The 12041-nt window shown below is 27.6% G+C and overlaps 1 protein-coding gene across 3 annotated transcripts in view; it reads right to left on the reverse strand.

Moving 5' to 3' along the window:
* Nucleotides 1-1376: 1376 nt before the first annotated feature.
* Nucleotides 1377-12041, reverse strand: part of LOC126743757 (LIM domain transcription factor LMO4-A) — a 211263-nt gene continuing 200598 nt past the window's right edge. For all 3 annotated transcript variants that reach the window (XM_050450975.1, XM_050450974.1, XM_050450976.1), the window contains exon 6: nt 1377-1888. The gene's annotated coding sequence lies outside the window, so the exon portion shown is untranslated. The remainder of the gene's footprint in view (nt 1889-12041) is intronic.

Consider the following 12041-nt stretch of genomic DNA (forward strand, 5'->3'; position numbering starts at 1 on the left):
TTGCCCACGGTGCTACCGGGGTCGGCTTCTCATAAACTATTAGAAAATTTTGGTTTCAACTGCCTGGAAGAATTTTATCATGTAATTCATCTGAGCTTCTCACAAAATATCAATAAATCGGTCAAGTGCCTACTTTTCCAGTTTGTTTGGTCATGTTCAAATTGGAAGTTTTTTGTCTATATACGTTAACTCAGGTGTTCCTTAAGGTGGACACTGTTCGTCTACTATTTAATTTATTTGTATATGATATTACTTATAGTTTTTACAACAGTAAATATCTAAAATTTGCTGATTTGCAGATCTGCTATGGGTCCATTAGACCAGGAACTCCTGCATCAAGCTCTTGATAGATTGTGTGTTTGTTGTACGAAAAATCTTAACATAAGGAAATAATGCGTATTTATTATTAGGCAATTCGAATTAATTCAGGCAATAAAGAGAAAAAAAATCTAGAGCTTTTAATAAAGATATTGTTGTATTACTTTGTTATTTAAATAAGTTTTTTTTTGTAATTTATTAAGAAAATCAGGTATTTTTCTACTGCTCCACAGAGTCAATTTTACGAAAGGCAACAAATAGAGATTTTTTCAAATTCACGTTCACGCAATTTAGAACTTATTTCTTTGAGACTATTACCAAGTCCAGGCAGTTAAATTTATTTCTTGATCTTTCAAGGCAATTACGAATATTTCAAAATTTCTTAGGCAATTCTAATTATTTTTTCACATCTAAAGCTCTATAGGAAATTTTGCATGGTTTGTCTAAAGAATCATTTTTAAGCAATTTAGACCTAAATTCTTTCAGACTGAAATCAAGTCAAGGTGTTTCTTTTTGTTGCTCCTAGAGATGTACAACTTTTTTTTTTTTTTTTTTTTTTTTTTTTTTGGGGTCGGTTGAGAATTTCTTTATGAACACTGGTTACGCGGCGCCGCCCCCAGTAGTGTGGGACTCAGTGTCGAGTCTGTTTCGTCCTGTACCCTGTGCCTTGTGGCTCCCTACACTGCGGTCTGCTAAGAAGCAGTCCTATTGTGTCCCATATGTTTAGTCCCACAGGTTCAATTCTGTAGCTTCAAGGAAGTCCAGGATTGTGCCCAGTGGTAGATTTCTTATACCCTCTGGTGAGGGTTTCTCTTCTCCCAGGAATGTTGCCCTGGTTTGATTAAATGCTTCACAGAAGCACAGTATGTGCAGAGTTGTTTCGTCCTCCTCATTGCATATACAACATGTACAACTTAGTTCAGGTTGCAATATTTTAATGAAATTCAAAACAGAGCCTATGTAGTTTTAACTCTCTTATAATCAATCTAAGAAATTCATAGTCTTTTTTTTCAATTGACTTAATTATGGTGAACCCAAAAATAAAAAAAAAACCATACTCAGAATTAACAATACTTTATTATTTACAAAAATAACAACAACATACCAAATAAAAAAAAATGATCGCGATTGTTAAAGATCCGCTTATTGGTCACTATACAGTTCGCTCCCTCAAACAATCACTATTTTTTTTCTTTTATACAAGAATCACCGACAAATATGTACAATGAATTCGTTAACAAATTGACAAAAACTGGGTTATTTAATTCTAAACGAGATCCGAGAGAATATTCGGGGTCAAGATGATCACCTAGATTGTCATTAATTTAAGCATAAAAGCGATCATTTTGAGTAATATTCCTCTGATAATGATAGCGGTGATGGGAGGATCAAAAATACAAAATAGAAAAAGAGGGGTCGCTTAAATTGCTTAGGTCATATGTTCATCATCAGCACGATCATTTTGATATGACGGAAGATGAAAATGGTTCGGGCTTGTTCGCAATTTCTTGTTGTATTTATTGCACGTCCATGTGGTAGTCGGCTCCTGGTTGGACTGTGTACGTCAGAACTGAAAAGAAAGAGAAGAAAATATTAATTGAGAATCGTAGTAAGTTTGTCGAAAAAAAGGACAGAATTTGGCCTTATATATTAATTGTCACACGCAAGTAGTTGAAAGTAATTCAATGTCTTATTTGCAGATTTTTATGACCCTGGAAGAAAGTTTTTTTTACATAGAAATTTAGAAAAGCAGACAATTAGAAGCAGTTGGGATTTTTCTTGTAAACTGGACCTTTTGCACTTCAAGGTCCATTAAAAAAAAAAGGCATTCCTATAAATCTAGCTGTATAAAATTTTGAATTTCTTAATGGTTTCTCCAGGTTTCAACTGCCTGGAAGAAATAAAAAATTTAATATTGGCTCTCGCATAATCCGATATACTCAATATGTGACTACCAGAGTACAATCCTACTGACTGCACTAGATTTAAACCGTTCGCAGATTTTCAATTTTGAAAGAAAGTTCTTATTTTTTTAAAGCAGCCACATCCAAGAAATATCCATATCCATTTTTTAAATATTTGAAAAAGGTGATTTTAAGGTTTGAAAAAAATTGTTGCTTCTAAGATTTAAACGCGGAACGCCTGCATTATTCACAGTATACCATATAATATAGTTTTTAGACACTACATCGATTAAGAAAATCAGGAAATTTGGCAGGTATTAACTGAACTGCCTAGAAATTTTTTTTACACTACATTAATAAACTTTGCAATCAAAATAAAAATGATTAGGTAACCGACAATTCCAATAAACTACTTCTTTTCTAGGTTTATTAAATCAAATAAAAATAGTCTTCCACACTTTTTTTAAGTATTTACCGATTTCTTGTAACTTACAATTTTTAAGAGTCATTTTAAATTTTATTCTAGGCATTAAGTCACCCTAAATTTTACCTTCACGTATATCACGTATTTTTTGTTTGTCTTTCAGGCATATTAAAAAATAATGATTTATTCCTTCCTAGTATTTAAAGTAATTTTTGAATCCCTAAGTTTTAAAATTCACAAAACATTAAAAAGATTAGCTGAACCTTCTTCTTGCTTGAAAAGAAGTCTGAGAAAACATAAGAAACCCTGCATTTTAAAGTTCCTAATTTTGACGTAATTTTTAATTTTTTCCAATATAAGATGTCTTATAAATTCAAGTATTTTAGAGTTGTTTGCAATTTTATTCTAGGTATTTAAACCTTTTTTATTATTAGTTTACCCTTTTAATTTTTGATTTTACATTTTATTTTCATATTTTGTTTCGTTTAATTTGGTAATTTATGTAGCTTAATGTGCGTAATTGGTGTTATGTTTCTCTTTCATTTATAAAAAATAGGGCAGTATAATAGCAGCAGGTAATAAAAATTAAGGCAGTAAATCTACTGCCTTAATTTTTATTACCGGTTGAACTAGATGAAGAAAACCTAAGTTTACTTGAAAAATTTTAATTTTTATTGTGATTTTTTCAGTAATGGTTTTTTTTGTAAAAGAGTTATCTTGAACATTTATTTTTTGACACCTCTAGAATATCATGAACATTTTTTATATAGTCAGACCCTTCGACAAAGTTCTGAAAAATGTAAAAGTGAAGTCAATAAAGACCATGGTAGTTTCGCCTTCTGAAACATCCTGCACGGTTGATAAAAAATTTAAGAAAATGATGTGGATGTTATAGAATGGACGTCACAATCACCTGATCTTATGCCAATAGAAAACCTCTGAAATCAAATAGACAGAAGTATCAAGTCACACACTGTAAAAAATAAGAAAAAATTTATTTAATGCAATAGAATTGAAATGCGCAAAATTAATGGACTCTATGCAAAGTAGCGGTAGAGCAGGATTAAAGGCAAAAAAATGTTGCCACTAAATACTAAAGTTTAAGAAAATATTTACCGTATAAACTGTTTATTATTTAATCGTGAATAACTAATTAATTATTCCAGGTAGTTGAGGCTTAATTCTATTTAAAGTGTCCGAAGTTTCGAACTAAATCAAAAAGTCAACTGCCTCTTATTTTTATTTAAATGTGAATAATAATTAATTAATTAAATATTTATTCCAGGCAATTGAGGCGCAATTTTAATTAAGGTGTTTGAAATAAAAAAAAAATCGGCGAGTCAACTGCCTGTAAATATTATTTAAATATTATTAATTAATTAATTATTTCAGGCAGTTTAAGCACAATTTTAATTAAACAGCCAGAAATTTTAAATAAAATCAAAAACTCAACTGTCAGTTAATGTTATTTAAATATCAATAATAATTATTTAATTAAGTATTTATTCCAGGCAATTGAGGCACAATTTTAATTGAAGTGTTTGAAATTAAAAAAAATCGCCGGGTCAACTACCTGCAAATATTATTTGAATATTATTAATTTATTAATTATTCCAGGCAGTTAAGGCACAATTTTAATTAAAGTGCCCAAAATTTCGAATGAAACCAGAAAGTCAACTGCCTGTTATTGTTATTTAAATGTCAATAATAATTAATTAATTAAATATTTATCCCAGGCAGTTGAGGTACAATTTTAGTTAAAGTGCCCAAATTTCAAATAAAATCAAAAACTCAATTGTCTGTAATTGTTATTTAAATGTCAATAATAAATTAATTAAATACTTATTCCAGGCAATTGAGGCACAATTTTACTTAAAGTGTTTGAAAAAAAAATCGGCGGGTCAACTGCCTGTAAATATCATTTAAATATTATTAATTATTGAATTATTTCAGGCAGTTGAGTCACAATTTTATTTATAGTGCCCGAAATTTCGAATAAAATCAGAAACTCAACTGTCTTTTATTGTTATTTAAATGTCAATAATTAATTAATTAAATATTTATTCCAGACAATTGAGGCACAATTTTAATTAAAGTGTTTGAAATTTAAAAAAAAACCGACGGATCAACTGCCTGTAAATATTATTAACTAATTAATTATTCCAGGCAGTTGAGGCACAATTTTAATTAACGTGGTTACAATTTAAAAAAAACATCGGGTCAACTGCCTGTAAATATTATTTAAATAATATTAATTTATTAATTATTCCAGGCAGTTAAGGCACAATTTTATTTAAAGTGCCCGAAATTTCGAATAAAATCAGAAAATCTGCTTTAATTTCGAACTGCCTGTAATTTTTATTTAAATGTCACTTATTAAAATAATTAGGGAATTATTCTAGGCAGTTACGGCACAATTTTAATTAAAGTACTTGAAATTGCGAAAATGAATCGGCGAGTCAACTGCTTGTAAATATTATTTAAATGTCTTTAATTAATTAATAAATTAATTATTTCAGGCAATTGAAGAACAGTTTTAATTAAAAAGATTTAAATGTCGAAAAAAAATCAGTTATATAAACTAACACACCGAACATAAACTGGAAGTTTATTAGAAGAAGTCTTATTCTTTATACTGTGACTAACAGTAGTATAAAAACGTGATAAATTTAAAACTTTTAAAATCAATAGATCCAATCTTGGCTGTATATTCCATATAATATTCTAAATTCATGATTTGATTCATGATTGACTGTGTTATAAAATCCATGCCACAATTCTTGCCAAAAATTCAACTACAAGGTTTCCAATTTGCACATTTGAAATTTATATTTCTAGGCAATTAGAACCATTCATGGCTAAGAAACTCATTTTTTTAATATAAAAACATGTAAAAAAAGCTTAAAAAACAAAAATAAATCTAAATTGCTTGACAGAATTTGCTGCCTGCAATTGAACAATATGAAAAATATGTTTCAAGTACCTGGAATAAATATAAAATTTAATATTATCTTGCGCTTAATTTGATACACTCAATATGTGACTACTAGAGAGCACAATCCAACCGACTGCACCAAATTTACCAAACCAACAAAAACGAGTTTCAAAATGGAACCATAGGTTTTAAATTTCCAACTGGAGATATAATTAGATCGACCTATTTTAATTATTAATTAAATCCATCGTATGTACTATAAGAGACTTTTTTTTTAATTTTTTAGGTAAATTCCTATAATTTCAAATACTTGTATTTCGCTTTTTTTTGTTATTCTTATTTTTCTGGTTAATAATTATAGTCAAACTATATGCTAAATACTAGCTATGTATATGCACTAACAGACGTATGGAAACGTGAAACTAGGCAGAACTGGCTGTCTGTAATTTAATAAATTAAAAAATATTGAAAATTTGTTTCAACTGCCTGGAAGAAGCAAAAAATGTAATATTGGCTTTCGCTTAATCCCATACACTCAATTTGTGACTTTCAAAGAATACAATCCTACTGACTGCCCCAAATCTAAACCAATAACGACGAGTTTCAAAACGGACGCACAGGTTTTAAATTCCCAATCGGAATGTAATAACATCGACCTAAACAAAAACAAGATTAAACAGATTTTCTAGAAAATTAATATCGAATCCCTCCTGCGTTTCATTTTTCCCTCCGCACCCTCCGCATCATTAAAATATTAATAACATCTCGTCTTTGGAGAAGTGTGTATTAAATTTAACGTTACAGGGTAAAAACAAGATCTACCCTAAGAGAAAGAGAGAGAGAGAGTGAGGCAAAATTTTAATGGAAAAAGTAAATTTTCTGGAGGGATAATTTCATTTAGCATCAAGACGAGAAACAAAGTTTGTAATCCGCCGGCTCGAGTCTCATCAATATGCTTTTTAACGTAATTTGCTTGGCGGGTCGCCTCTCTGCGCCAATTAATATTTTGCGGCGTTTAAGTTATTATACCGCCCCGTTAAATCTTGAACAATACCGTTACTTTGCGGCGTATAATTGAAATTAAGCCTTTATTACAGTATATTACATAAATCGAGTATAGAAACTAAAAAACTACTTTATAAGTAACTTTTCACACACTTCAAGGGAATTGTTAAAGATATTTCTTCTCCTTCTAAAGCGGTTTAGATTTTTTATGATTTCTTTAAAATGTCATTGTGTTTTATAATCTATTATTCCTTCTTTTGGTCAAAAAAATTTGTAACAATCTTTTAGCCTTTATTAGAGTATTTTACATATATCGCGTACAAAAAGTGAAAAACTACGTTATGAGTAACTTTTCACACGTTGTTGAAGACATTTCTTGTTCCCCTAGAGCAGTTTAGATTTTATATGATCTCTTTAAAATTTCATTGTGTTTTTTAATCCATTTTTCCTTTATTTTGGAAAAAAAAGTTTCAATTTTTTTTAATTTTTCTAAATAGTCGGAGCATATTTCTTGACGACCTCAAATTTCAGAAAATGTTACTATTTGAAATTTTATATAAATATTATTAATTAATTTATTAAATAATTGATAATTATTCCAGGCAGTTGAAGCATATAAAGTTTCCAAAATTTTGAATAAAATTAGAAAGTCAACTGCCTGTTATCGTTATTTAGATGTCAGTAATTTTTTAAATAATTATTCCAGGCAATGAAGGCACAATTATAATTAAAGTGTTTGAAATTTCAAAAAAAAATCGACGGGTCACCTGCCTGTAACTATTATATAAATATTATTAACTAATTAATTATTTCAGGCAGTTGAGGCACAATTTTAATTAAAGTGTCCGAAATTTCTAATAAAATTGGAAAGTCAATTGCCTGTTAGCGTTATTTAGATATCAGTTATTAATTAAATAATTATTCCAGGCAATTGAGGCACAGTTTTAATTAAAGTGCCGTAAATTTCGAATATAATCAAAAAGTCAATACCTGTTATTGTTATTTGGATGTCCGTAATTAATTAAATATTTATTCCAGGCAATTGAGGCACAATTTTAATTAAAGTGCCCGAAATTTCGAATAAAATCAGACAGTCAACTGCCTGTTAGTGTCATTTAGATGTTAGTAATTAATTAAATAATTATTCCAGGCAATTAAGGCATACTTTTAATTAAATGTGTTTTAAATTAAAAAAAAATTGACGGATCACCTGCTTGTAACTACTATTTAAATATTATTATTATTTAATTGATTATTCCAGGCAGTTGAGGCACAATTTTAATTAAAGTTTTCGAAATTTCGAATAAAATTAGAAAGTCAACTGCCTGTAATTATGATTTAAATATTAAAAACTAATTAATTATTTAAGGCAGTTGAGGCACAATTTTAATTAAAGTTTCCGCAATTTCGAATAAAATTAGAAAGTCAATTGCCTGTTATCGTTATTTAGATGTCAGTAATTAATTAATTAAATAATTATTCCAGGCAGTTGAAGCACAAATTTAATTAAAGTGCCCGAAATTTCAAATAAAATAAGAAAGTGAACTGCCTGTTATCGTAATTTAGATGTCAGTAATTAATTAAATAATTATTCCAGGGAATTGAGGCACAGTTTTAATTAAAGTACATAAAATTTTAAAAAAAAGCAGCGGATCATCTGCCTTTAACTATTACTTAAATAATTTTAATTTTATTAATTATTCCAGGCAGTTAGAGCACAATTTTAATTAAAGTGTCCTAAATTTCGAATATAATCAGAAAGTCAATATCTGTTATTGTTATTTAGATGACAGTAATTAATTAAATATTTATTCCAGGTAATTGAGGCACAATTTTAATTAAAGTGCTTGAAATTTCAAAAAAAAATCGACGGGTCACCTGCCTGTAACTATTATGTAAATATTATGAATTAAATAATTATTCCAGGCAATTGAGGCACAATTTTAATTAAAGTGCCCGAAATTTCGAATAAAATCTGACAGTCAACTGCCTGTTAGTGTCATTTAGATGTTAGTAATTAATTAAATAATTATATCAGGCAGTTAAGGCACACTTTTAATGAACATGCTTGAAATTAAAAAAAAATCGACGGGTCACCTGCTTGTAACTATTATGTAAATATGATTAATTAATTAATTATTCCAGGCAATTGAGGCACAATTTTAATTAAAGTGTCCGAAATTTCGAATAAAATCAGACAGTCAACTGTCTGTTAGTATCATTTAGATGTTAGTAATTAATTAAATAATTATTCCGACCAATTAAGGCACAATTTTAATTAAAGTGTTTGAAATTTAAAAAAAAAATCAGCGAGTCACTTGCTTGTAACTATTATTTAAATATTATTATTTAATTAATTATTTCAGGCAGTTGAGGCACAATTTTAATTAGGGTGCCCGACATTTCGAATAAAATCAGCAAGTCAACTGCCTGTAATTATTGATTAAACATTATTAACTAATTAATTATTTAAGGCAGTTGAGGCACAATTTTAATTAAAGTTTCCGAAATTTGGAATAAAATTAGAAAGTCAATTGTCTGTTATCGTTATTTAGATGTCAGTAATTAATTAATTAAATAATTATTCCAGGCAGTTGAAGCACAAATTTAATTAAAGTGTCCGAAATTTCAAATAAAATAAGAAAGTGAACTGCCTGTTATCGTAATTTAGATGTCAGTAATTAATTAAATAATTATTCCAGGGAATTGAAGCACAGTTTTAATTAAAGTACATGAAATTAAAAAAAAAAAGCAGCGGATCATCTGCCTTTAACTATTACTTAAATAATTTTAATTTTATTAATTATTCCAGGCAGTTAGAGCACAATTTTAATTAAAGTGTCCTAAATTTCGAATATAATCAGAAAGTCAATATCTGTTATTGTTATTTAGATGACAGTAATTAATTAAATATTTATTCCAGGTAATTGAGGCACAATTTTAATTAAAGTGCTTGAAATTTCAAAAAAAAATCGACGGGTCACCTGCCTGTAACTATTATGTAAATATTATGAATTAAATAATTATTCCAGGCAGTTGAGGCACAATTTTAATTAAAGTGCCCGAAATTTCGAATAAAATCAGACAGTCAACTGCCTGTTAGTGTCATTTAGATGTTAGTAATTAATTAAATAATTATTCCAGGGAATTGAGGCACAGTTTTAATTAAAGTACATAAAATTTAAAAAAAAAGCAGCGGATCATCTGCCTTTAACTATTACTTAAATAATTTTAATTTTATTAATTATTCCAGGCAGTTAGAGCACAATTTTAATTAAAGTGTCCTAAATTTCGAATATAATCAGAAAGTCAATATCTGTTATTGTTATTTAGATGACAGTAATTAATTAAATATTTATTCCAGGTAATTGAGGCACAATTTTAATTAAAGTGCTTGAAATTTCAAAAAAAAATCGACGGGTCACCTGCCTGTAACTATTATGTAAATATTATGAATTAAATAATTATTCCAGGCAGTTGAGGCACAATTTTAATTAAAGTGCCCGAAATTTCTAATAAAATCAGACAGTCAACTGCCTGTTAGTGTCATTTAGATGTTAGTAATTAATTTAATAATTATTCCGACCAATTAAGGCACAATTTTAATTAAAGTGTTTGAAATTTAAAAAAAAAATCAGCGAGTCACTTGCTTGTAACTATTATTTAAATAATATTATTTAATTGATTATTCCAGGCGGTTAAGGCACAATTTTAATTAAGGTGCCCGAAATTTCGAATAAAATCAGAAAGTCAATTGCCTGTAATTAATATTTAAATATAATTAACAAATTAATTATTTCAGGCAGTTGAAGCACAAATTTAATTAAAGCACTTGAAATTTAAAAAAAGCAGAGGATCACCTGCCTTTAACTATTACTTAAATAATTTTAATTTTATTAATTATTCCAGGCAGTTAAGGCATAATTTTAATTAAAGTGCCCTAAATTTCGAATATAATCAGAAAGTCAATAACTGTTATCGTAATTTAGATGTCAGTAATTAATTAAATAATTATTCCAGGCAATTGAGGCACAGTTTGAATTAAAGTACTTGAACTATTACTTAAATAATTTTAATTTTATTAATTATTCCAGGCAGTTAAGGCACAATTTTAAATTTCGAATAGAATCAGAAAGTCAATACCTGTTATTGTTACTTAGATGTCAGTAATTAATTAAATATTTATTCCAGGCAATTGAGGCATAATTTTAATTAAAGTGCTTGAAATTTAAAAACAAAATCGGCGGGTCACCTGCCTGTAATTATTATTTAAATATTATTAACTAGTTAATTATTTCAGGCATTTGAGGCATAATTTTGTTTAAAGTGCCCCAAATTTCGAATAAAATCAGAGAATCAACTGCACGTTATTGTTATCTAAATGTCAATAATTAATAAATTAAAAAATAATATATAGATCATATTTCTTGAGGACGTCAAGGATCAGGAAATCTGCTTCTTTGAAATTGCTTAATAATCTAGATTTTTTGCAATAAATTCTTTTCAGGTATGTAATATTCTTATGATCTCCAAAAAACATTTTTTACAGCAACTATTTTAGATTTTTGGTAAGGCGGTTAAATTCTTTAATTATTTTAATATTTTTTATGTTACTATCAGAAATAATTTCTTTTCTAGTTTTTTTCAACCTTTCTATTTTTATCTAGTAACTTCCATTTTTTTAAAAATGTCACTATCAGTTAATATATATTTTCTTTTACCAGGAAGCCTTTTTTCCAATAAATTAAAGTAATGTGCAATTTTAAAAGTACAATTTTACCAGAATCAATCAGTCAAGCCAATTTGTATTTTGTAAAGCTGTAGTTGCCATGAAGTTTTTTTTTAATTTAAATTAAAGATTTTTTTTAGAATTTTAATTCGATTTTTATTAAATCTATTTCTGGCAATTAAATCCAATCCATTTTTTTAAAGAAATGAACACTTGGTATTTTTATATATTTTTTTTTTAATTAAACAATTCTTAATCTTGTAAAATTTAATTCCAGGCAATCCAATCCTCCAATTAAAAAATTTACCAACGCAATATTTAAATATTTTAATAATTTATTTTTTGTTGTCAATTTTCAGCTTTATATTTTTGTTAATACCTAATAATAAGAAAGAAACTTTATTTAAAATTAAAATAATTTTCTACATTTTAATCAGGCAGGTTAATGTTGTTTTTTTTTTTAAAATTTATTCCAGACAATTAAATTCAATTTTCAATTTTTTTAACGCTTCAACTGCCAAGGCCATTTTAATTAATTTATAAATTTAAAAAAATGATTTTTTATAATAATAATAATAATTATAATTTTTTTTTTAATTTATTCTGAGATCTGATTCTTATCATTATAATTAATTTTTTTTAATTGCAATACTGTATTAATTCTTTAATAAATTTATTTCAGGCACTTAAAGCCAATCCCTAGTCTAAAATTCTGCACATTTTTCT

The sequence above is a fragment of the Anthonomus grandis genome, chromosome 13, assembly GCF_022605725.1.
Source record: "Anthonomus grandis grandis chromosome 13, icAntGran1.3, whole genome shotgun sequence".
In the NCBI taxonomy this organism is placed as follows: domain Eukaryota; kingdom Metazoa; phylum Arthropoda; class Insecta; order Coleoptera; family Curculionidae; genus Anthonomus; species Anthonomus grandis.